The 25,973-nt window shown below is 36.5% G+C and overlaps 2 long non-coding RNA genes across 3 annotated transcripts in view; one reads left to right on the top strand and one right to left on the bottom strand.

Moving 5' to 3' along the window:
• Nucleotides 1-10,077, top strand: LOC110055905 (uncharacterized). Its single transcript, XR_002297406.2, has 3 exons — nucleotides 1-128; nucleotides 201-299; nucleotides 4,315-10,077. It is a non-coding gene; the product is annotated as an uncharacterized LOC110055905 (long non-coding RNA).
• Nucleotides 10,011-25,973, bottom strand: part of LOC149102401 (uncharacterized) — an 18,209-nt gene continuing 2,246 nt past the window's right edge. Inside the window, exons 2-5 of one of the 2 annotated variants that reach the window (XR_016202283.1) lie at nucleotides 22,837-22,881; nucleotides 21,626-21,712; nucleotides 16,735-16,810; nucleotides 10,011-15,722 (exon numbers count right to left, since the gene is read on the bottom strand). This is a non-coding gene — a long non-coding RNA (uncharacterized LOC149102401). The remainder of the gene's footprint in view (nucleotides 15,723-16,734; nucleotides 16,811-21,625; nucleotides 21,713-22,836; nucleotides 22,882-25,973) is intronic. The other variant, XR_016202284.1, reaches the window with a different exon arrangement.

Consider the following 25,973-nt stretch of genomic DNA (forward strand, 5'->3'; position numbering starts at 1 on the left):
ACACGACACTAACTCGCGCGGGTAACGCGCGAGATGAGTGAACGCTCCCAGCATTCTTTGCAACAACAGTTCGTCCATGTTGTTGAACCGCGAAAGTTGAACGAGGCTGAAAAAAGGCAGACGAAAAGGTTAATTTGTTAGTATTCACTGTGTATTTAGTACCTTTCCTTGCAGTAATTTCATGTTTTGTTCGTATGCAGGACTTTCTTCTTATCAGTGTACCTGCTGTATATTCAGGGAGAACGCTTCGAGCTGGAGAACTTTGTTGGCGAGCGATATCGATTGAACTCGGATTGCAGGTGAGCTTTTTGGACAAACAAATATATTTGTTTTAGTTACATTGTTAACTGTAGTAATATGCATTTCTTCCCTTTTTGATCGGCTTCCAGCTTGTTTCTAAGTTAGCTTCGTTCTGCATAAAACGTCATCATGTATGTCCCTCTACCTCCCATATGTGTATTTTCGTGAGTGTTGCCCCCCCCACCAGCTGTATCTTCAGTATTCTCTCGAGAGTTGCCCCCACCCCCCCCTGTCTCTGAAGGGTACTTTTGTATCGAAAGGACTTTTAAAAGTTGAGTTGAGCCGATGGACTGTTAGAGGTCAGAGCTCTGCATGGTTTCAGCTGTTATCTATCGTTTTTTATATAACAACCCAAGTTATTCTCGCATTTTGATTGGTTCTCGGCTATGATCTATTAGAGGACAGACGCACAATTGACGTCATCATTTCAAAGTTTTTCCCTCTGTGTTTTAAAATGGCAGAAAGTTTTGAGAATTTTGATAATATTTTACACGACTGGGCAAAAGGTAAGGTACAAGAAAGTCTTGTCCAGGCATTGAACAGGTACCAGAAGCATAGTCTAGCAGGAAGAAGAAAGATAAAGCCGTTTCTGTTTTAGAAAATGACTCAGAAAAAATACTTGAGCAGTCTCAGTCGGTAGTCAAGCGAGACTGAACCAAACACAAAATATGTCTTGGTAAGCCGAGAACCATTGCTTCATCAAACAATAAACCCAATAAACAAAATGTTTATGAGATTAATTTATTTAAAACATTGAACTTTTCTCAGTCTTTAAATGTTGACACAGTGATTGTCTGGAATGAAACATCAAAACCACTTCTTAAAATCAGTGAAAATAAACACATAACCTTGCTTTCCGATGCGAATGTTCCAGTCCGTTTCAGGGCACAGCAGCGAGCAAAGTATAGCTCACTACAGCTCACGGCCAACTGTATCGCAGCTAAAAGGTGTCTCCGACACTATTTCAAACTGATTTGAGAATCACCGACCACAGAGGACACAAATTTCCACCATCACTAACGTTCCTTTCATTCAAAACTCGAATCGAATGGCCTCCAGGTTGACCACAACCACAACAACTCCTGCAATATTCAACTCCTACAATATTCGAGGCAACATCCAAGCTTTTTGGTTCACAGGGCTGCTCTGATGACAAAAACTGACTTGACTTATCCAGCATTTTCTTTAAGATTTGTAGATATCGCAGTTCAATTTTGCTTTCGCTGTAAGTTTTCATCCCACGAGAAGCTACGCTCGAGTCAAGTTTGACAGTGGCGTGATTTTCCTGGACCAATCACAAATCTTTGCTACGCATAGCAACCAGTGAGATTGCTTCAATTTGTATAGACAATAGATTACGTCAAATGGCTTTTTTTGTGTTCGCCAAAGTGGGCTATGTTGGTTATGTTGAAAGGTTTTGAAATAAAAAAAAGCTTTATCTGTAGTAGTTTGTTTCGTTATTATATAAAACAAATAGATTCCATGTTGCCGTGCGTCTGGTCAGTAATAGATCACAGAAGACGTCAAAATGTGATAAGAACATCAGTGACACACTCAGCTATCGCCTCGTGTGCCACTTATTTGTTCTTACCACATTTTGACGTCATCTGTAATCTATTACTGAACAGACGCACGGCAACATGGAATCTATCTGTTAAGTAGAGTTTGACATCTCTGTAATTTGCCATGTGCCGAGTTATAAAGTGTGGTTTGTCTTGCGTCATTTCTATTGCAGAAATGTATGTGGTATCTTTTTTTAATTATTCTCTCAGGAGGGACAAGTCGGTGATCATGTTGATTACTTGCATTCTATATTGTGATGCCAGGCCCAGTTGTTAGATTTAAACTGTGTTAAGTTGTGTGGCTTACTTCAGTGGTCCTGATCCTGGTTACCACGCATCATATCAAGATTTGACCGGCATCGCCAGAGATTGCTGTGGCGTTACTTCGAGAATCTTAGAGATCCGTTCTGTATTATCAAAGTTATGTTTCTTGCATCCTGAATTTGTTTGAACCTTTCGTCTCCTGAGCTTGATGTTTAGGTTTATACCTCCTTTGTTCGTTCTGGCACCACATGATTTAAATTTAGCTAAATTTAGATGTTCACGTCTGTTGACTGTTTTTCATCATGAATACATTTGTAAATTGGTTACTTGAGACATTTTTTCAGGGCAAGAAATTCTCATTCTTTCATGCCAATCATTTCAAGGGGGCGGTAGAGCATAAACAATAGTGTGACTACAGGCAGATATTTTTCAAGAAGGGGGTTTAGATGAAGATGGAAGGGCATCGATATTTTGTGGAATCTGCACCTATTTCATGTATCTTCATTATCTTAAGAATCTGCATTCATTGAGCTTTCAAATGGTGTATTGAACACAGAATTCTGTAACAATATTCAAGATTTCACACATGCCTATGACAGTGTCCCTTAATAGTAAATCAGGGGTTTCATTAGGTGCTGGGCAGCAGGCAAATTGACCGGCTACGAGGATGATTTTGCCAGCCTGGTTTGACCATCTACAGAAAAGGTTTTCTTCTGAATAAGTTCAGTTGAGAGAATTTTGCCTGCTTGTGAAAACCAGTTGCCCTCCTGCTGTAAATGTTGATGTAACCCTTGATAACAACAAAATGCATTCATTCATTTGGTATTTTTTTTTATTAACACTTAAAAATTTTCACTTGTGGTAGGGTAAAATTAATTGCAACACATTTCACAAATCAGTTGATGCCAGAACTTGACAGAGAAATAATGTAACCAAAGAGATGAAGGATTTAAGTGCTGGCACCTCACTTGGAATAATTAATGATCTGTCATATTGTCAGTATTTATTAATCGTCACTGTATATATTTTTCATCAGTGATCACATGTGATACATGTAGCTGACTACATTGAGTGGCCCAGCTATGAAAACTTGCATCGACTTGCATGCAAATTTGATCTTGACCAAAGTGAGCGTAAGTCATCGCAGGTCAACGCAAGTGCTGCGAAGGCCTTGCCAAACGAAGTCGCGAGTAGACCCAAGTTTTGAGCTTGCCTCTACATGTACTTGCAGGTCTATTTGGCCAGGGCTTTACTTTGAGAATGTTACTACTTTCAGCATTTGTTAACAGCCATGAAATTTAATTGCTACTTTCATAGGGGGTTCATTACCTTTTAGTCAAGTTAAGCATTTTGTATAGGTTATAATTATAGTGACTACTTGTATGATGTACGTGTTTGATAATTCACGCATGTAACACAAATTATTCTTAATTCCGTGGTTATCGCCATTTCGTCATGTTAGTCTAGTACAGTGGAACCCCACCTTATGGTCACCTTGTTACTACAGTATGCCAAATTCTTTTTGTCCTGGCAAAATGCCCATACATTTTTCTCACAGAAAAACCCTGTAAATGCAGCCAGCCCTTTAATACAGCCAACTTCCACATTTTGAAATCCCAACCTGTATAATCCTTTACAATCTTACCCTGTTTAAATGGCCACTCAGCCAGTTATATAGTAAATGGTTTAAACCTAGGAGTATCAGTAGTTCATATAGTGTGAACGTCTGGGTGAAGGTTATGTTCATCTTTCCAATCTAAATATTGTGTGAACTGATTGAAGTTTCAATTTATTTAAAATTCTATCTGCATTCCAGATATTTTTGAAAGAACAGTTGTTCAGAAGTTGTGATATTAATATCTGTTACTTCTTTTAAGATGTCACTCAATTTAGATCAGTCACAAAATTTGACCCTACCCCATTAATACAGCCAACCCATTAACACGGCCAAATTTTCATGGCCCGTTGGTGACCATATTAATGGGTTCCACTGTAGGTTGCTGGTATCCATTTATAATCCTTGGTGAAGTAAGTTACTGTTTGAGTTAAGTGCTGTGTTTAAGATCATAACTCAAGGACTTTGGGAAGGCTTCTTAATCTGGGGGCCATTATTTTCACCTGGTGTTATGCCACTACACTATAAACATTTGTACAGTATCTAAATGTTTCTATTTCTTCTTTTGAACAGCTGAAGACAAAATACCTGGGGATAAGACAGGAGGAGGATACTATCCACAAACTTATTCTAAAATGATTATTTATTTATTTATTTATTTATTTTTTTGCAATCCAGGACCAGGTAAACACTTGTGTTCTTATGCAATGATCAAATCAAAACTTAATCTGGCTCCTTCAGGGGAATCCCCCAAGGGCATCCCTACAGGGTACCCAAGTCATCAAATTCTACAGCAGAGAAAGAATTAAAATGCACCACTTTTTTTCTTTTGTTAATTAATGCACTATTGTAAGTTATAGCATCCAAAATAGTCTGGGAAATTTTTGTTTTCAAAATCAGGGAAGGTTCAGGGAATAAATGGAGAAAATGGGGAGGTTCCCTTTTGTACTGTACCTTTATTTAAAAAAAAAAATAATAATCAGACCAAGCTACTGAACTAACTCCATTCAAGTTGAAATCTATAGTACAACACACTAATGATTTTCAATAAGGGACCACCAAACTAACTACATGTAAGAACAGACACTGCTCAACTTATACCAACAACTACTTGCCCCTACAGTAGTCACTATGGTATTACTTGTCTCCAACAGAACTCACATGATGTTTTTCAACCAGCCTCAACACAAACTTCACCAAGAGTGAAACAGTTGAATCAGACCATAAGTGATCAGTCACTGATTACTACCTTTTCATAATGGCTTGACAGGTTCTCAAAGCATCAGTGCTTTCATACTAGACAAACTACTTATTGATACTTGTCCACTTTTTTCTTTGTGGTTGGTAACATGACAGTTGTTCCTTTGGGCACCTCAGAATGGGACATAATGTAAGGACTTCCTCAATCCCCCCCTCGACCCCCACCACTCTCCGACCTTGTCATGATTCACTATTATTTCCCAGGGTTCCCCAGGTTAAGGATTGGTTTTGAGTTGATCATTGCATTTCTTGATGTAAACCAAGTTCTGCTTTTAATTTTGAAATTCCACAGACATGTAAATAATTTAAAATGCTTTCATTGGCTCAGTAAGTAAATTAGTTTTAAAGTGGATAACATTTCATTTGGTTATGTTTCATGTTCTTACTGTATTTCCTCATTGAAACCCCTGTTGGACTTCCTTAGTTCCTGAGCTTCCCATACACGTACACATGTAAAAAAGGGACGCTCTTTGGAAGAAGGGCTTTTCATAAAACAGTAATATCAGATATCAAAACTGCAATTTGTAGGTTGAAAAGGAGATTTGGAAAGACTTCGTTATTAGAATGGAGACTCGATATAATCAATACTTCCAATTCAAAGTTCTGGGATTGTACAAAACCATTATGATCTGTATAAATTTATCGTTGACACCACCAGGAAATTCTGTCCTTTTTGACCTCAACTGGAAGGGCTTAGAAATTTATGGCTGAAAGAGTGCTAAGCTGCTGTGTCACTGCTACACTGTAATATGATGGCCCATCGTATGGATCAAAACAGGAAAAAGGAAGAGATTGGGGCTAATTGTAAGAGATACTGGATAGAAGGAGTTGAAAGAAAATTCTGACTAAAATTCATCATTTAACACCCCCTCCCCCTTCCTTCTCCCCTTCAAAAAAAATTCAAGCAAACTGCAATTTTTCATCGTCGTTGAAAAATTGTACTGGGCAAGGGGTTAAGTTGGTGTCCTTAGACAGATGGGCTTGAGGATCAGTGGAAGAGATTGTTCTGTGATAATGTGAGAAATACGCGTACGTGTTCCCCTGATTGGTTTCACATACTAGAAAACACCCTGCCATTTAGATCATTAGAATCAAATATAGATTGGCATACGAGTAATTAGGGGGAGGGGAGAAGCATACTACAACATGGCGATCTTGCCAGTTAATACGCGCATGTACATGTACACTGTAACAAAGTACACATGGGGGTATGTACATTGTATGCTTTCTTGCCTTCAGAAAAAAAAAAACTACAAAACATCAATTTCTTATAGTTGAAGGGTTGCATATGAACTTTAAGGTGGGTCGTCAAGAAGGAATTCCATGGATGGGTCAATAAACCTTTGTCACAGAGATGGAGAGAATATTTTTGGGGGGGGGGGGTAGGTGGGGCTGGAGGGTATAATTCTACTTTTACCCCTGATAGGGGTACTGAACAACAAGTAAAAATAAATGGGCAGGTTGGACTCTTTACAGAGGGAAGGGGCCAACTGAGGAAATACAGTAGTTTTTCAGGAGAGTGAGAACACTTCTGAATGTTGATGACTTATCATGATTTCGTTCATTCTTGTTCTACATATCTTAAAGAAATTTTTTTTCCAAAAATTTCCTTTCTAGCTAGTGAAAAATGAAACTCAGCATCAGAAGTCAATCGATTTTAAAAGGTCACTCCAAAAAGCTTACTTTTTTTGTCTTCGCCTATAGCAAGTAAACATTCAGAATTTTCCTTTCACTGAAGTTTCACCTTCTGAAGTGCCTGCTATCTTGAAGAAATTTGTCTCGAAAGAAGCAACTTCAGAGGCTGCCATTTTGAAACTGTACTTGGTAGCCAGGCCGTGTTTATGTGACGTCATTCTGTCCGACTTGAAATTGGCGAGAAGGAGAAAAACCTGCAACTGACTTGAATCAAAATGTATTTTTGCTAGCGAGGATCCACTTCACTATCTTCATTTATGCTATCATTTCCCAGTCTGGAGCAAGTTTGGCTCAAAATAATATGGCTCAAGAGCAGCCATAACCCAGAATGGTAGTTAAAAGGCTTGTCGGAAGCCATTTGGACAAAATCTCTTGCAAGGAATGACGCAACGGAAATGCAGCCTGGCTACTGAGTACTGTTCAAAATGGCGGTAAGGATGTCAAATTTTGGGCTACCTTGCAAGATTGTTATAAAGGGTTGACAGAAAATATACGTTTATTTACGTTTTTTGGAGTGACCGTCTCCTTTAACCATTTCAAAACAACAAGCAACAAGAGACTTCATTTTGTAGTCCAGTTAATTTTTATTGACATGCTGAACAAAAACTCTGCTGTTGTAGCCACAGTGTCTTGATAAATTAATTGCTAAGAAAGTGAATATGATTTGGCAAATTGATAATGGAGTAACTGCTAAATTGAAGACTCCTCATGAAAACATGGTAAGGACTGATTGATTTTAGCAGTAGTTGTTACAGCTGACAAATAGAACAAAGTTGTTGAGTAACTAATATTATTACTCTCTGAAAAGCTGTTTCGCAAATTCTATGGCTTGCCTGTTATTTTTTTGAAGAATTCTTTGTTTTTGGTTATTCATATTGTTATTCACATTCTTCTCTGAGGTGTTATCCACTTTCAACAAATTTGTATAGGATGCATGTTATTGTTTGCGATGTGTGTTAGTTTTCATTTGACCTCTGTTTGGCTATGCATGTCTGTGGTATTAGTTACTGCACAGTGGCCCATTGATACTAATATGACGTCACCATTCAGTATATTTATTAACACTTATCCCTTCAGCATGAGTTTGAAAACAATACATTTGCAAGTTACCCAAATCTGCAAAATACTTGGAAAATATGACGACAGGCAATGAAAAAGTTTGAAATATTTTGCTTTGTTCAATCTGTTAATCACCGGTTAAGTGCAATGTGCAAGTGTTAAAATGAATTGTTGATGAAGTAAAAAAAGTAATAGTAACTGCACTCAATCAAAGAGATTAGTTTTTAGTTTCGATTTCTACTGAATTCCAGTTACTTTGACCATAAGGCTTTATCAAAAAGAATTATTGATCAGTAGAAAATGAAAATAGTGATTCCACTTTGCTATTCAGTGGTTTTATCGTTGGTTTTTAATGGACTTCAAAAACGTTACGAGTTTTCAAAAAGATTGAATTTTCATGTTTCTGCCAAACTCTCATTACTTTGACTATGCAGATTTGTTATAATGCATTATTGATGAATCTAGAAATCAAAATTGGGATTTCACTGTGTGATTTAGATATTTATTTCTTTTTAAAACTAAATTCCGATAACTTTGTTTGAACTTTTGCTGAAGTGATAAGTACAAAATAAATGTGAGTTACCTGTGCTATTTATTAATCCCTTTGAAATTACGCCATAAAGTCTTGGTTGGTTTATTGTCCAGAACTTGCGGAAAATCCATGAAAATAATTACACCCCATTTGGGTTGTGTTTTAAGTGAAGTCTCCTGACAAAACAAGATGGGCCATTGTAAAGTTAGTGATATGAGGGTACAAGGAAATCGTTATAAAGCTCTCAGACGCACAAAGACGTACTACTTGAGGGTATAACTGTCTCTACATTTCGATACAGTATAATCTCGAAGTCATATTTACAGATTCTCTTGAAATATTGCAAAATTCTTTATTATAAATTTACACTTACAGAGAAAAAAATTAAAAAGGCACTTAATTTTCTTGAGGATTTAGCCGTCTCTAAACTTGGATATAATTGAATTCGTAATTCACGTTAAAAGATTCTCTTGAAATACTTGAAAGTTCTAAAAATTATTTGAAAATTTAAAATTACAAAGAAGGTTAAAACATGCGTTTAATTTCCTTGAGGATGTCGCCGTCTCCAAATCTGGATACTATTTTAATCTATAATTCATGTTTTTCAAAAGTAATTGCCTTGAAATATTGCAAAATTCGTAAAATTATTTGGAAATTTACTATCACTATGTTAAGTTGCATTAAATTATCCAGTCGTTGTTTTTGTAATCCCGTTTTAGGTTTATAGTGCGTCTTTGTGTTTAATACCTCATTTCACTGCTGTATTTGTGAGGCACAAAATGTGTTTAGTTGCTCAGTTTGGAAAATGGCTTTTCGGGATGATTATTTTTTTCGGGACCAATGCGTTTGGCGTCAGCATCGGACAAAAAAGTCATTGTCGCGTTCCGCGCGTTTTTAAAAAATTAGCATTTTCTTTTACATGCTGAAATTTTATCGCAGGGTTTGTTGTCTATTTTCAAGGAGCTACAGTGAGTTGCAGGTTCGCATCTCGCGAATTCGAGGGGATTTTCAATCGCCCGTGTTTCTATTAAATTAGGACAGCCTAATTGGAGTTTACGATGTTACGCATTTTTACGCCTGTGAACTGTGTATATTTCTGTTACCAAATTGTGGCGTGAGAGGCAAAGGCTTATGTCGCGCTTACGTAACGACGTTCTTTGGCAGTTACGCAAAGTGTGAATAGGGAAGGGCCAACTTATTTTAAAGTCGACTTCCTGAGCAACTAATTACAGTTTGCAACTCGCAAATACTACAGCGAAAACGCGATAGAAGTACTATGAGAGTTTTATGGCAGACAATTTTTTTTTTAAGTAGTGGTTTTCTTAAAAGCAGAACTTGGTTTGTGGTCCTCTTATTCAGTGTAATCTCTTACGCAACTTATCTCTTAATGTTTTCGATGGCGGCGTGACGAGTGCGTTGTATGAAACATTGGGTCATTTATCATACCGTGTAACGGACAGAATTTATGTGAAACAGTTGCTACAGCGGTTGGAGAAAGTTGGAACGTAGTTCTACTTTCTGTAACCGTTGAAGCGACTTGTTTTTCAAACGTTTCGTCGGTTGCGCGTTGTGTTACACGGCTCGATGTTTCATTAACTTTTCGAGGAGATTGCGGGACAAGTTGCGTGACAGATTACACTGTATATCAGGACTTAGTCATGAACACAAGTGTTTACTTGGTTAGTTATGATGGATTGCTGGTAAAAACGACAACACAGAAAACTGTCTCTTTGTCTCTTTATTTGCATTTTTAATTGTGTTAAAAAAATAAAAAAATCTAGCCGATCTTGTCCCTGCTTGTCGGGTTGTTTTCACTCTTCTCCGAGTTGAAGTGTTTCTTCTGTTTCTCATTAATATTCCAACTTTAAAATGCTGGTTTGTTTATCTGCTCCGCCATCTTTGATGACCACACTTGACCACTTTAATGATATGGCCGTTTACTCTCAAGTGGAGGTGGCATAATGAAGGAAGTGAGAGTTTGCTCCCCATGCCTCCTCGGTTTCACTCAACTACGTCATAATACCACACCATTTGAATTGGAATTTTTATTAGCTTTGAGAGCCGTAAGTAATGCGCAAAAAGATTAATGCCAAATGGTAAAATTTAAGATGCCTGCACCAAGCACTGTTTCTAGAAATTTCCGTTGGAGGGACAAGGAAAACAGGAGCGCTAAAGTACAAGTCATGTTTAGTAATTTCCATGGATGCCAAGAAAAGAATCCGACGCTAAAAATCATTGATCTGACTTTCCGACCAAACCTCCATCCTGCTCTCCTCTCACAAACTTCACCAAAAGAGGACAAGTCACATGAAACCCTACGTTCAAGCTGATACAAGTTAAGGAATTTTCGCTTATATTTAATAAGATCAAAGTTAAAGCGATGAAAGATAGTAATTTGTTTTCAGGCGTATTTTGCTAAAGTAAATAAATACTTATGCGAAAGCAAACGGGCGATTTTTGTCCATTCACATCACCTAGAATTGCGTTAACTTTGTTTTGATATTTAATTGCAGTTATTTAAAATCAATCGAGTCTAATTTGTACAAAAAAAAATCCAAATATTTTTCGAACGAATCGTAGTTTAAATATTCATAGTAAATCTTATTAAATATTCACAGTTAAAATCGTTTTTTAAAAAAAGGCAAACACGGGGAATTTTGAAATTTATTTGTGCTTTTGTTATTGTTAACCTTAGCTTTAAATAACATTAAACAACGAAGGACCTCGGAAACTTAGAGCAGTTAGTCGGCAGAGTCGACGTAAACCGAGCGGCAAAATCGACCCCACGAAAGGTTTTACCGCTCGGTTTACTTCGTCTCGTCACGATTAACTGCCGCTGCACCCCCGAGGATAACAACGAAGTTGAGCAACCAAAAGACAAAAAAGAACGATGAGAAACGTTTCCTAGGTTTAGTTTGTTTAAGACGTAAAGATGAACAATTGGCCTATGAAATTAAAAAAAAATACGAAATATATGCTTGCTTTTAGAAGTTGAATTTATAGTTTTGGAATGCAATATTGATAATTAGCGTGCAGTTATGTACTTAGTCAAAAAATAAAGTTTCCGCGAAAATCTCAGGTTTTGGAAATCAAAATGAACAATTGGCCAAAGTTTAGTGAACAAAAATTAAATACTAACTTCAAGATTAAGTAATTTTAAAGAGGCAAGAAAAACCTTAGACGTACAAAATTCATATCGAACTATGGATGTGTTTGGTTACAAAAAACCTTTACAGGTTAGTTAAACGTTTTGGAAGTCAAAATGAACAATTGGCCTACGCTTTGAACTTTCATCACGGAAAATATAACTATATGTTTAGTAGCTAAGATTAAAATTTCCCAAAAAGAAGCCTCCTTCATAGACGTTATTTGTATCATGACGCAACACTCCGAGAAGAAGTGTTGCGTGACAACTCAAGTAACGCCAGGGCAGGAGACTGCTTTTGAGTTCTTCTTAGGTTAACTAATTCCTGGAGTTGATCAGAAAAAAAGCCAAAGTTGTAATTGCAGATCATTTTAATTTATATTTTAAGCGGTTAATGATCTTAATTATCCTTTGAACCGTGGACTGATAGTGTTAATAAATTCTGTTCTTAAGGTGATTGTGACTTATTTATTTCTATTCGATACCTAATTTGTTTTTATCTTCAGAATTTAAACGAAAAGAAAATTATTTTTAATTAAGAAAAGCCCTAAACGAGAATCAGCTCTTTCAGAAGAATCCCAGATGACTCTCAGTTCAATCTAGTGTCGCTTGTGAAATTCCAGTCAAGCCAGATCAGTGACCTTCATTGTTTAAAACTAACCCCAACATCCTGGAAATGTACTACCCATGACCCGCACTAAGCACTACTGTTTTACGGCCTCAACAACAGAAAAATTCTAGAAACACTGATTGAAAACAAACATCTTTCAAGCCAATTGCAATAAAGGTGTGGTTTTCTGACGTAGTCAAGTAAAGCCAAAAAGACATGAAAAGCAAACCCTCACCTTCCCCCATGATGCCTTCTCCACTTGAGAGCAAACGACCACACCATCAAAGTGTCCAAGTGCCTCCATCAAAAATGAGCGGAACAGATAAACTCATCAGGATTTTTCAGTTGGAATATTGCAGAGGAACGTCGGAAACACCGTCCTCAGAGCAAGAGTTTCTACAGCCCTGCAGGGACATCGATCGGCTAGATTTAAATCTGACCATTTGTGTTTTGTGCGGGTGTATGGGCCATCTCAGTTCCTGAAAATAATCTTAAATATACAAGTTCAGTGGAAAATATCAAATCCACAGAGAAAAACCTAACAAGCTCATTAGCACAGTAAAAAAAACTATTCGCTTGAGTTAAAAAAAAAAAACTTACACCCTAACTAACTAGTTCTGCTATTGAATTGATACTTAAGTAATAATAATAATAACACTTCGAAATACTCAGTCTGCCTTAGTTAAAACGTTTTGGAGAAAAGTCGGATTAAAAAGCCCGATTCCCTTTGTAGTTTTGAACTACTGAAAACTACTGCATCAAAACCCTAACGAAAATAACCATAAGGGTTAATTTTCTCTCTGTTATACATGCACTACGACTCCAATATTATGGCTGACTAGGAACGCCCACTAGATCTGAAGGGTCTGTTCTACACCCCTCTTCTTCTGACTATCCCCACGTATGGCCTATCTTTAACACGTAAGTGTCAACTCCCCAAACGTGAAGACCTTATGACACCAAAATTTGTAGTGTTTTCTTAGCTGAGTTAATTGGTAATTGTTTACTTCTGTGCTAATGAGCTTGCTGTGGCACCTTTAAACAAAGGAGGCAAAAAAATTATTTTGGAAAACAAAATTCGTTTTTCTAAAAAGTGATTGAGAAAGAAATAACAACTTTGTGTGACAATAAAAGCGTGTTAGTTATATAAATTTGTGAAATCCTACAGATTGGTATTGCATTGATTTCATAATTTTTTAATCCTACAATTGAATATAATTTAAATGCACTATTTTGGAAAAACGTAGCTCAGAATTTTTTGCAATACTGATCGAGTAATAAATAACAATTTTGTATAACACTTAGTAAATTGAATAAATTTGCGAAAAGCAGCAGATTGGTATTGCATTCAATTAATAATTTCTTGATCAGCCAATCAAATTTACTTGCATTACCACAAATGGGTGGTTTTAGGAAGCTTCCTTTGTTCAAAGGTGATAGAATAACAATACTATACATGTAGTTTCAAGCACCATCATGTTATTGATCAGAACAAAAATATGTTGCTCACCCAAAGAAAATAATTGTGATCAGTGAGAGCTGAATTAGCCAACGATTTTAGAGCATGACGCACGTTGAAAATATAAAAAATATATATATTTTCTTGAATACAAGTTTCCTATTGAGCAGCTATTTTCTCAAAACAAGCTTAGCTTAGCATTCTGGCAACGATATTTTAAGCATAACATACGTGTATATTTTTTCAAAATTAGACATAAACATGAAGAGAACCTCAAAAGGTTTCTTGTGTTGATGTTGGCAAAAGATATTGTTTTTCACCTCGAAATTAAATTTAAGATTTCCCAGGAAAACCCATGGAAGAAGTATGAAGCTGCTCAATAGGAATCTTGGGAGAAGGAAAAACTAGGTTTTCATGAGCAAATAAGTGGCTTCTGTACAATCAAATTTACTGTAATGATTATATGCTGCTGTCTGACTTCTTTAGTGGTACACCAAAACGCCTGTACATATATCAAAAAAGTGTAACCAATTTATTTTTAGGAACTGAAATAAATTGTCGTTAGAACTCAATAGGAACATTTTTAGCTTTGCATTTAGGAGCATCCTAGAATTTAAAATTGAGAATTCTTAATGAGCACTCAAAATGTCTGTAAACGTGTGAAAAAATAAATACAATGGTAAATAAGTTTTGACTGTATTCTCTAGTAAAGGAGGTTTTGGACAAACAATTAATAAAAATCAGCGATGATAATTTTGAATGACCTTTTGATGACTCATTCATCATTTTCAAATTCCTAAAACTAAAAGTCCGATTCTTATGAGTTCTTCATGTACTAAGAATCCCTGTGAAAGTCTTGTTGCATCTGATTTAAAACACTACAATGTGGAATGTAGAGAGTGTTAATTAAGAACTAAATGGTTTTGCTTTGATTGAGTCAGATTGGGTGTTCAGTTTCTGTTTCTTTTCATGGACAAAGAGCATTTCATAAAATACTTCCAATTGAAATATATTTTAGTTTATTTTCTGCATGGGTTTTTGAAATTTCATTGCCCGTTTCTGAATTCGACAATAACAAATTGCGAAAATTTACTTTAATTTTGAACACAATGTCGGCTCGTTTTTGTTTTATGTCTGTACGCATGAAAATACAACAAGAATTACCAAACTTTTAATTCACAGAAACAGATTTTACCATAATTGAGTTTCAGTTAATTTTTAGTGATGATTGCTATTGGCATAATTCCCGGCTCTGATATAATGAATTGTATGGAAAATGTGGCAAGCAAGCCACTTATTTGCAAATGAACGACACCCACACAACACACTGGTCAGTTCAATACTCTGTTTACATGTTTACTAGTTACATGTGCATCAAAGTGGTATTGGAATACAATGTTAAAGATCTTCAAATTGCAACTAGATAAATACAAAGGTTGGTTATTGCAATTTTAGTTAGCTGCATATCCTGGGCTTTTTATCTTAACTATTAATTGAGTTTACTTATTGAGTGTTTTTTTGATTGATTACATGATTGGTTGATTGATTGATCGATCGATCGATCGATCGACTGACTGACTGACTGACTGACTGACTAACTGCCTCGGGAATTTTCCTTTACCTATGACCAAAAAAGAGATCTTTGAAAAAGACAGAAAATAAATAAAACTTCTTCCCAATTTGCTCATTGACTGAAATGTCAACTGCAGAGGAGACTGCAAAACCACACGTGCACATGTAACTAGGAAATGAACAGAGTAATAGATTGGTATTGCAAATGTTCACCTTGAGTAATCAAAGAATTTTTCATCTGAATCAACCCACAGCAATGTGTCGCCAATTTTGTTAAATTGGAATTTGAAAATACTGGTTTTTCAGGAGTGAAGGAAACCGGAGTACCCGGAGAAAAACCCTCGAGGCAAGGTGTACTGTGCTATCTCTGCTGTCGGTAATATCTTATATACCTTAATATATCTATAATTCAACTTATGAAAGGTCGTCATCCAAAGCTTGCTTTCATCCACTGTCCTTGATCCCCAGTTATCAGTCATCAGTCATATCCTTGCTTCTTGATCCTCTGTTCTGAGTCCTTGGTCCTCTGTCCTGGGTCCTCTGTCCTGGGCCCTCTGAGTTGGGTCCTCCGTCCTGGGTCCTCTGTCCTGAGTCCAAGGTCCTGGGTCCCCAGTCCTTGATCTTGTGATCTATGTCTCTTACAACTTGTCTGCATATCCAATATGTAACTAGTAAGTATTTTGTACATGACTTTTACTAAACTTGCATAAAAACAATGTGCAAATAATTCTTTTCTCTTAAAATTTTGCTTCAGAGTCTTAAGAATTTCACAACCTCCTAAAGGATTACCCAAACATTTCTACCCTACCAAAACAAACTAATTCCCTGAGCAATCGATCAGTGTTTTTGCAACAGAATGTTAGCCATGAGCCAGCCAATGATGTTCCTTCTTGGGATAAATGATTCTGAACCAGACATTAACTCTGAAGCCAGAGGCAAGAAATTCTGATCAATTCCAAGGAATAATATTGACCCAGGAATAAATAAGATTGAAATGAGCAACTCAAAATCCTGTGAACTTGAGGACATCTCAATGAAATGAAGACTCTTCTCTACTCATTACTCTCCTTATTATGACAACAAAATGTAAGACGTAATCCGATAGAAAATCGAGCAATTTCAGGTTTTAGTCGACAAAAATCTGGTACCAAAATAATTTTAAGTATTTTGCAGTCATTTTGACATTTTTTTAAAGCTAAATACATAAATAATTGCCTGAAATAACACCGAAAACACTTTCCCATGGGAACGAGAGAAACTAAATTTCAAAGTTCAGAGAACTTGTTGAAACACAGGCAAAATTTCATCATCAGTTTCATTTCACCAGTACTTTCAAGTGTTTCATACGAAGTTCAACATTCGTTTTCGACGTTTGGTGTTGCTAGAAATGATTTTTTTGGAGCAGATATTTAAAACAGTCGTACAGAAGTTTGCAATACGATGTACTGTATATAATCTCGGTACTAGGTTTTTGTCCACTTGTTACACAAACGTGTGTTGAATTCCGTCTTAAATAGTTTGCATATACATAACTTGCAAAAAAATTTCGGACAACGTTAATTTCGGACAAAAAAATGTCCAGAAATATAACCGTCTGAAATTTGAAAGTGCCTGAAAATTTAAGCATTCAAAATATTTACAGTAAAGTATAAAGTACATACTTTCTTCTTGGACAGCGCCATCACATGCAGGATGAAGCAAGGACTTGAATTAGGATTTGCTTCTCCTTTTTATCACCTGAAAAGAAAATTTTTGTTTCTCTTATGAGAACATACATGTAATGCAGATCAATTCCATAAATTTTCAAGTCTGACTCAAGTTTTGTGGGCAAAAATTTAACTACTTAAGCTATGTTCTAGCAGAGCGTCCCAAAATTAAACGTCCGAAATTTTTGAAAGTAATGTACCTTTGGCAATTATTAAAACAAAACTAATGTTTATCAAAAACATATATATCACTGTCAAGCCTGCAAATAACAGTACGTCATCGGACAATTGTCCAGCAAATTTGAGGTTTTGACAGGTGAAAGCTTAGCCCGGTCGGACACTCTGACCGGGCATTTCTGCTACAAAGAAAACTAGTGGTAATCGTCGATTAAAGAGTGCATTCGGAGTTTTGGTAGGTTTAGTACGTTTAACAAAAAAAAAAAATTCTAGGAACAGCATTTTGTGCCTGAGCTGTTGTGTACACGTGAAATGAAAACAAATGAATTGCAAGTTAATTCCATACCAATATTGAGCAATAAAACTACTATGACAAGAAAACTTTTAAGAGTGACCGCGAGGAATAGTTCGGAGCAGTGAAGGGTCCAACACTGAACTCGTAAAATATTGAACGAGTAACAGAGAAATCTGATTTTCCCTCTGCACTAACTTAGTCGTGTAATAAGGGTATGTACATTGTATCTCCCCCAAAGGTACTGATGGTTTCAGATCTTACGTTGATTTCTATCTTATGTTTCAGAAAAAGGAAACGGGAAAGGCTGGTCTACTAGCCCAGATCCACCACTGATTGAATTTAGAAAACAGTCCTAAGAAAGTACATGTACGCGCGCTGATTGGTTAAAAATCGTGTTTCTATTAAACAATTAGATTATGAGCTCGAGATTTCTATACGCCCTCGTCAACTATCACGCATAGAAATCGAAAGCGAATAATCTAATTGCTTTAGTATAAATCTACTAGTCGTTCAAAAGTTTATTTAAATCCTCTTCACAGACACTTCGAAAACGCCAAGAAGCGTTCGTCATTTCGTTAACAAGGGCTCACTGCTACGCTACTCACTATCTATCACAGAATAGAAAGTGAGTAGCTTAGTCAATCAGAGAATAGCATTCGTGATGGAACGCTAACAGATTTTTACTTAAACTCGATAGAAACACAGAACTAGCACAAGCTGTCGACATAATGATGGCGCGAGCAAAGGGAATTTACATTTTGATAATCAAAGTTAACAAGTTGTGTGGAAACACTCGCATGCGGCTCGTGTTCCCAAAGCATTTCTCGTTCTCCCAAACTTCCACTCGTGTTTCTACTAACCAATTAGATTATGAGCTCGAGATTTCTATCGCGCGAGAGCGAATAACCTAATTGTTTTAGTATAAATCTACTAGTCGTTCAAAAATCTAATCTAAATCTTCTTCAAAGACACTTCGAAAACACAAACAAGCGGCCCCTAGCGCACGCTGCTACGCTACTCACTATCTAAAACAGAATAGGAAGTGAGTAGCGTAGCCAATCAGAGAACGGCATTCATGATAGGACTCTAGTAGATTTATACTAAGACTCGATAGACATACGGTACATGTTTTCTATTTCTTAAATAAATTACGTATACGGCTACAGTGCGAAGAAAAACAACAAAGAATTAGCTAAAGAACATGCACTCGCACGCTGTCTATTGACGGAAACCATTTGGTTATTGTGCAACATAATATTCACAACAAGGCTCTATCGCTCACAAGTTCAGAACAACAACAAGGAAAATCAGTGCTAATACCCTCCCACATGAAAAAAATCCCATACCTCCCCTCCCACAAGTAAAAAACATCCCGGGAGTAGTAAAAAGTAGATGACGTCGCCGGCGATTATATCGCTTAACTCAGTTTGTCTATCGGTATAGTAAACTATGCTCCAACGGAAGCTTGAAAACAAATTAGCTTTGATCGTCATTTTGAACTATAAGTGACTTACTGCTGTCGAGCTAAGTACGTTTACAGCAGACGGGTTAAGTGGACAGCATTGTGTGACTATTAGACAATTCGCTTTCATATAATGAAACTATGGTTGTATATTATATTGACGCTGCGAACTTACATTTGCATAAAAAGGGATGTTCGACATGACTTGTTGGTTTGAAACAATAATGCAAATAATTTCACAGCAGCAGCAAGCTACTCTAGCTAAAGACAACCGAGTTTTGAATGACCAACTACGAGTTTATCTACAGGCAGATGTAGATATTTAGTTTGAGTAATAATTTAAAACAAAACAAAACGAAACGAAACAAAATATGGACATTGTTAAACAGAACGTCTCACGGTCAAAATTTGCATTGCTCACAGACAGTTACATGGCGTGACGAAACCGAGACACTTCTATCTATTCCTTTGTATTGGTGAAAATTGTGAAATTAATACTGACATCTTCTTCATTGTACACGATTAGAATCCTACTCTCTTTTAGCTGCGTGCATTCCCGTACTGTTTGGCCAGTCGAATACAAAGGATGACGAACCTTGTACTTAGTAGTCAGTATCGGAACCAGAGGCGCTCTAAAGAGGGGAGGGAGGGGAGGAGGGTTGGTGAATATGGCCTGCTAGCCGACATCCGTCACTGGTTATCACCTACTCATATAGCATGGACCAGCATCCGCCAATTCAAGATGGGATTCAGGGTTCCAGCTCGCTAACGTTTTTGTACCAATTACACTATAAGCAAACACAAAAGCAAAACAAGCACATACTCATTCTCCAGATTGAACTGAAAACCGACGGACATACCGACGAAGTGCATTTTAAGGAAAAAAAAAAGAAAATAGACCCTTCCCCACCCCCAACGGAAAGTCCAAACAACGCGCTATACACTGTAGTTGCTACTTTTATTATACGTAGCATTTGGTAGCGTACTGGGTTCGTGTCTCGCAAAACCATCCATTCAAGAAAATGCTGTAGTTGACATGTGAACTAAAACCAAATGTGAATTAAACGAACAATCATAGCGCAGTTTGCGTATGAAACTGCTAAAGAGTTAAAATGACGACAGTGTCGGCGGTGGGAGCTTTTTATATTTTATATATTTTTTTTTCTTTTTCCACTTTTTTTTTTTTTTTTTTCCCAAGGGCTACTCCCTTTTTCTTTTTTTTCTGATTTTTCTGGGTTTTTTTTGCGCTTGTTATTTGCTGTTCTATGTGCTTTTATATTTTTTTTCTTTTCTTTTTCATGTTTTAAACTTTTTTTGGCGTCACTTTCAAGCCTCGCGCGTTCTTCTGTACAGCGCGCGTGTCGTGACTAACTCCCTTAGATTGCCGGACACTGCCGAGTCACGCCCAGTGGTTATCCACCTAGCGTGACCGAATCTCCATTAGCTCAACGGACTATTTATTGGTGACACGCACAACATCCGCTCACTTGTGGGAAACGCAACTTTGTTTCATACACGTATATAGCCAGTAGACTACTCGTCAACTGTCTCCGACAATTTTCTAATGGACTTAAAAATCCGTTTCATGAACTTCCGTGAGATTACAGGCTTGTATAAGTTCCATGCATGCGCATGCGTGTGTGGGGGGTAATCTGGATGCATGTATGCTGCTGAAAATTGGATTCCTTCATTCAAAACCAACACCAAACTATAATATGGAACATGATCCTGACAGAAAATTTTTAGCACACGTAACATGACATCAGTAATTATCGAGAACCTTCCACCCACGACTGCAGCTGTTCTTCCGGGTTGGGCGAACGGCATTGCTAAGGTTTACATGAAACGAAACTTGGAAGTGTGGTTACTACGGACTCTAATTCACATTAAGATGGATTCAGTAAAATTGTTATCTCCTAGACCTCGAAAAGTGAACTGAATTTTGTCTTCTCGGGTCATGTTAGTGTAAATTCAACGTATCTACGAGCTACATGTAAACAACAAACTGACTTGTGAGAGCCAACGAATGTTTCTTTTTTTTTAACAATTAGATATTCATCTAGTCCAGACACCAAACCAAAAACGAGACATCTTTACTGTTAGAAACACCCAATAAAAGATTTTAGGATTGTTAAATAACAGGCTTAAAACACGCAAATGTTCGCAAAATTTGCAGTTTTCCTCGACAGTGCATGGCGTGACTAAAACCAAGAATTTCCATCTTTGCCTTTTACAAACATTTTTTAAAATGTTTTAAAACCTTGCTTGTTTTATATGAGCTTCGACAATGCGTTCGATAATCTCTCGATGAAGTTTTGGAATTCTATTCGTTAAGGTGGTTGTTTTTCTATAGTATTTCTAACCAGGCATAATATCAAACTCTAGACAAACCACATGGTGACCCATGCAAATCAGTCTCAATGTGGTTTAATAATGGTTTTACGCCGGAAGGAAGGATTCTACGTCATTGTGGAACATAATCACGCACGCATTCAAGATGACTGTTAGGTTACTCACAGTCATTAAAATAGCAACAAGGAAACCAACTGAATGTAATTATTTTACACACGGCAAAGCTTCAACAGGTACACACTGTCTTTAGCAGTATGATGCCTAAAGAGGGCCAACATTGTTTTAGACTTGATTAAAAAATTAGTTAAATCAAAGGCGTCCCAAACTCACGATTCGAGGAATCAATCAAATATTAATGATTTATGATGTATGTACACGTGTATGTACACGTGTCGAGTGGGACGTGACCTCCTAAAGTATAGTTGTTGTGTTACACTTTGGGCCGTTGATAATTTGAGCGCTCTAAATGGCACTGTATGGAGTTCAATATAACGAAGGATAAAAACGCGGAACGAAATCAAATGTTACTTCTTTGAATAAAATATAGAAAATGTACTCACCATGCCTGGTTTCTGTTGTCCATTTGGCCTATTTCATCGTTTTGGGGTTTTTTTGAGGTGTTAAATTCTATCGTGAGTTTGGGACGCCTGTGGTTAAACAAGATAGGAAAAAGCTCGATCTCCTTGTCTCTATATGTACAGCGATGTAGTTCCCTTAGATTTCATATCTACAATACAAGTGCGGTGAGCACATACAATGAAGGCAACATTGCAGTTAACAGAAATTCATTTTCAACCACAGTGGCCAAGCACAAGACAAATATTTGAAAGTTTCTGCTACTGTACAAACTCTTGTTCCGTTCAAATTTTCTTTTTCTACTTTTCGATTTCAGTCCAACACACTAAACCTTAAAAAAACATTCGACAGGAATGCAAATCTCCCAGTCTCGATCTCAGTTTCCTTGTGTTTTCCTGGCCTGTGTACAGCCGGCTGTACATAGGCAACGTTTTCCTTAACCTTAAAAAAATATTCCTTGGCTTTTCTCTCCACTTAATCGACAATGACCTCTCAACACCATATCAAATGCAAAATTCAGGCAAACATCACATGCACATTTTTAAAGAAAGTGATCATTTTAGGTGAAAAATGTTCTTAATCTTGAAAGAAAAAAATCTGAGTTTTCCTGGCTGTGGAAACGAACGCACTTACAAACATTACAAACGCAAACACCATGACAGGGCAGACAATTAAAATGTGTAATTAATATAACAAATCAAAGAAACTGAAAACCTTATATGTAATATACATGTAACACTAGGGAGAATTTCGAAGTTAACCTTTGGTTGAAATAATTCCCCTGGCCTTTTAGAGGAATAATCCACTGAACAAAGGACTGCATGATGATGATAAACAACTTACTTTCCTGACCACTCACACCCACGTTGACAATTAATTTTGTTTTATTGACGACTTTTATCTCCCACAACTTTCTTTGAGCTTATGCAAACAAAATGAAACAACAACCACAACCTGACAGTTGCCAGAACATGTGAGGAGTAGAACTACATGTTTATACAAATGATAAACAAAGTTCTATCTTGTGAAATTCACAATGTAAATTGTAATGTACAATAGTTAAGAATACTCTGGAAAATCACTGTCTGAGTAGTTGTGGTTTAACATAATTTATTCCAAGAACTTTAAAAAAGATTTTTTACTCGAGTTCATAGATAGAGCATGGACTACATGTATATGTAGCTGTCTACAATACCTGCATTTTCCAAATGCCACTTGGAATTCTCCGTTGGAAGTCGTCCTGCAAAAGTACATTTAAAATAAATCAATAGATCAATGAATCAATCTGTCCGTCTGTCCATCTGTCCATCTGTCTGTCTGTTTGTTTGTCCATCAGTCTGTCTGTCCATCTGTCTCTCTGTCCATTTCAACATGGCATTTTTAAGCCGTCATGAGCTCAGATAACTTCACAGGTCGTCTAGCTGATCCACAAAGAGACAAATATAGAACTCAACAGTGCATGAAATATTCTAACTTATTCTTACTTCACATGTTGAAAATAGAACAAGTCGTCCCCGTTTAGACTTGTACCTCTTGTTGTTCTACTATATTTTCATGGCCAGTGAGGCCATGGGTTAAAACCTCCTGCGTGTACTACAGTACTCGCAACAGAGAAAATCCCAGGAGTAGCCTATAATTATTATGCCTCAACCAAGCAATGCATCATTTTAAGGTCAAGCTTTCCTTTGATCTCAAAATCCGAAGATGTAGTTGCACATCAAAGAATAAGTCACAAGACCTACCGGAATACAACAGTCAGCTCCAGCTCTCTGAAGTGATTCCTGTTTTACAGGAATCCAAGGTAACATCATGGGTGAAACTCTATGTTAGGATTTCTTGAATTGTTTATAGTCGTTTATAAAGACAATATTATCTGAGATTACTTACATCACAAGCTGGTACTTTGGAAAAGAAGCAGCTTGTGCATAAAGTGTATACATGCACATGTACATGTAGCTGAAAGCTCAGAGGGTAAGATACTGCAGCAAAATGTTTCTTTTTTTGTGTGTGTGACGTGTACATGTAGTGTTGTAAATTGACAGAGTGATTTAGATTGACCATGGAAACCTGCCAAATATTGAAGCCTCTTTCAAAGCATTACAAAATTATTTAGTACATAGCATTTTCAGTTGGATGTCTGATCTCGTAACACAGTTCGATGGTTGTAAGATGGATGAACTTTCTACTTGTTTTAATTTTCCTGTTCAAATCAAAAAATTATGAAGAATTAATGTCCACTTTGATGGAACATCATTCATTTGTGTATGATTGTATGGACATAAATGTCTATTTTGCCTACAGTATAGATTAGAAATTCAACCTAATGCTTTCTGTTAATTTAGTTCCACTGACTTAAGTTGTTTTCCATGTCCAGCAGTCTCCCAAAAATTTGAAGTATATATAGAGTTCTCAATGATGATTTGCAGTAGGTGACACTGTGCTTGGTCACAATTTCCCAACCCAAAAAGAGAGAATCAAATCAGTTATCTGATCACTGTGAAACATTTTTTTAATGCAAAAAGCATCATTTCACCAGAAATTTAAGTGCACGTAACTAAACACCACAACCACTGTAAATCATGAAATGTTATTTACTACAATTAGAACTTTGGGCATTTTTAAGTGAATATATGTCGACGTACAATGTACGCGACTGTACATTTTGTGCACGTCAGGTATTGTTACATATTTGTCGTAAAAACTGTTGACCATAAATAAGCCGAGTCAGAGAGTAGTTGACATGCTCTCACAATTTTATCACAATTATTGTTTCTGCAAAATTTGCACTTTTTAGTGAAGTATTACATGTAAAATAATGCATGTAATTGATGTATATACATGTAGATTTAGCCAAGCCTACAGTGTAATTTAAGCAAAGCTCTCATAAACTACTAACATTTTAATACGCAACACAATAACCTTTAAATGAATTCACCGGCAGTAAGTATTTCATCAAACCAAATGAATTGAACAAACAAAACAAGGAAATCTCCAGAAACAAAATACACAAATCGTTCAGTGTCATTTAGCAACTGTTGTTTGCTCTTAAAGCCTAAAATTCTTCATGAAAAATCACCGAATGAAAGAAACAATAAAGAAAATTTGTTTAATATTGATTACCATTCAAGATAAAGCCAATAAATGAATTGAGAAGCCGGAAAACATGCAGAATTTCTTGCTTCAGCATAATTTGAATTACCAATAACCTTAGCCAATAACCTTTAAAGAAATTCACCAATAAACATTTCACCAAACCAAAGGAATTGACAATACAAAACGAAGAAATCTCCATAAACAATGTGCAAAGAAATGTATTGAGAAGGGATTAATAAGTGCTTTTCACGCATTCTTGCAACTTGTGAGAGTCTTAAGCAAATCCAACCCGGTGTAACAAAATAAGAAATTTTAGCAGTCTACAAAACAAATGCCCCCGCTAACACACCAAAAAAGAAAACTATAAAATTCAGCTTGGTAGTATTTACAAATACAGTAAAATTATTGTTCGCCATGAAGTTATCGGCAAAAAGTCCAACAAGGGACACAACACTATTTGTTTACAACTGCAATTTACAATTACAACTTCAACAAATCAACTCAAACTTGTGTTATTTACTCCTTCTGAAGCTATTAACAGTGTATCTCACCGAAGTAACAATGATGACCATTATATGAAGTCAAAAGCTCTAGAAAACATGATAGCAGTTTCTACAACAAATTGTTGCTCAACGCAATTTGCATCAGTCTGCATGAATTGTCCGGGCAGAAACTTCCAACAAATTTGTAAAGACTGTAATGAGCTAATCTTTTGGATAAGATCATCAAATCAACCATTTTTTTCGCGGTGTTTCCCGTTTTCTAATTTTACCAAACATACGAAACACATTACTTTGATTTCTCTTGTTATTTACCTGATGAATCATGTGACTTTTCTTGCACTGCCACCCATTTTGCACATGAATCAGGGGAGAATTTAAATTTTTTCAGGTTTATCCTGCTGCTTTCAATTGGTACATGTATATATGACTTAAACATTTTTTCCCCTCAGTGTCCGTGGATAGTGACCACCGATAGCCATCTCCACTTCAGGAATAATTGTTTAAATTTATTATTGTTAAAATTATTTGCGCTGAAGCGTAATTTGAAAATTATTCTTGCCGACAACTTGGCAGTCAACTTTTGGGCTTGTCATATAGCTTTACCAGTTGTTTAAAAAATGGAATCCAGCTTCAAAACATTACTGTACATTACCATTCTGTTTTCCTAACTTAGTCCTGAGAGCTGCAATAAATTGGCAATCTGTATTCAAAACACAGTACTGTTGAAAGGGTATTG

The sequence above is a fragment of the Orbicella faveolata genome, unplaced genomic scaffold (assembly GCF_042242905.1).
Source record: "Orbicella faveolata isolate gen_17 unplaced genomic scaffold, um_ofav_v1 contig_36, whole genome shotgun sequence".
NCBI classification, from domain to species: Eukaryota; Metazoa; Cnidaria; class Anthozoa; order Scleractinia; family Merulinidae; genus Orbicella; species Orbicella faveolata.